Source organism: Pediculus humanus, genomic scaffold (assembly GCF_000006295.1).
Source record: "Pediculus humanus corporis 1103172108265 genomic scaffold, whole genome shotgun sequence".
Classification (NCBI taxonomy): Eukaryota; Metazoa; Arthropoda; class Insecta; order Psocodea; family Pediculidae; genus Pediculus; species Pediculus humanus.
The window spans coordinates 680,323-681,986 of NW_002987834.1; positions in this window are offsets into that span (position 1 = coordinate 680,323).

Genomic DNA, 1,664 nt, shown 5'->3' on the forward strand with positions numbered 1-1,664 from the left:
GGGCCATTCATTAATGGGGGGATTTTGCGATGGGAGTGGGGAGGGAATTGGAAGAGGTGGTCCTTTTAATTTTTTTGTAACACGAATTTTACATTTCGAGATCCATGTTTTTGTTTTTTTTTCCCCCCGAAAATCCGAAAAACCTAAAAAATCATCATCATCATTATTATTTTAAAAATACCGGAAACGTTCGAATCAACGTCACAACTTTTAAAAAAAAATTTTTTTTTCATTTCGCGCCTTTAACGAATTTTTCAAAATGTAAAAAAAAAATTAATTTACGTTCCTTATAAAAAAATAAAAAGCGTTAATACTCCTCCTTTTTTTTTTACCAGTTTTGTTCTCTCTCTCTCTCTTCTCCACATATTCTATTTCTTCATACCTCTTCTTCTCTCTGTCTCTCTCTCTATCTACCGGGTTTTTTTTCTTTATTCTCTCTTTCGCGGTTTTTATAAATTTTTACGATTTTAACATTCAGACGTTTTTTTTTTATACTTATTATCCTTGTAAACTTGTTACGTTGTGATTTATTATTTCATTTCTATGGAAATTTCTCGAACAAAATCATTATTATTATTACTTTTTTTTTTTTTTAAAGTAAGGTAAACGTGTAACTTTTTTTTTTTTTTAAAATAATTTTCATCCGATTGTCGTTATCGAGATGAAATTTAAATTTTCTTTTTTTTTTATTGCCACGCCTCGATTTTTTTTTTTTGTTTTCATTGTTTTAACAAAAAAAATTTATTATTATTATTATTATCATCGACGTTTCAACATACCCGCGTGTTTGCCCTAATCTTGCTAACATATTAAACACCCCCAAATTTCGTTTTGACGTTTAATTTTTGCACCATCGGTTATGACGAAATCTCCGGGGGGGGCAAATAAAATTCGTTTTAACCTATTTTTTATTAAAAAAAAAAAAAGTCAGATGGGGGGGCGTAGAGAGAGAGGGGGGTGAAAGAAAATTTTTTATAAAAAAAAAGAAATTTTTCTTACGACAGGGCACAACCAACCAACCAAACAACCAAACTCATTAATTATAATTAGAAAGAAAAAGAAAAAAAATGCGAAAAAAAAATGAAAATTTTTTTTCTCCTCCACTGTTTTCTTTTTTTTTTTTAAGCCCAATTATTTGGGTTTTCTTTTTTTCTTTTTTTTTTTTTTGTTTCCCAATTACCCCCCCCTAAAAACCTTTTTTTTTTTTGTCAATCGGGGGAAAAATTCCCGGGGGGAAAAAAAGGCGAAAAAAAAAAAAAAAAAAAAAAAAAAAAGGAAGAAAAAAAATTCATTTGATTTTTTTTTTTCAAATATCGTCCCATAGTAATTTCTACAATTTTTTTCTTTTATTCGGTATTCGGTCCAACTGTCAATTAACTCAATAAATTTTTCAACAATTTTTTTTTTTTTTTTTTTATCGACGTCTAGTATTTTCACATGAATTGTTAAAAAAGAAATGGAAAAAAAAGGTAATCTCAAATCGTTTCAGGTATGGTCGTTACCAAACCAGAAGTCCGATAAAACAAATTTGAATGATAACAAAAAACAAAAAAAATTCATCAACGTCTCTTTTTTCTATAGGAAAAAAAATACGTTCGAGTTATCAAAAAAATTAATAAATGCGATCAAGAGGAAATTTTCATTTCTCACTCTCTCTCTCTCTC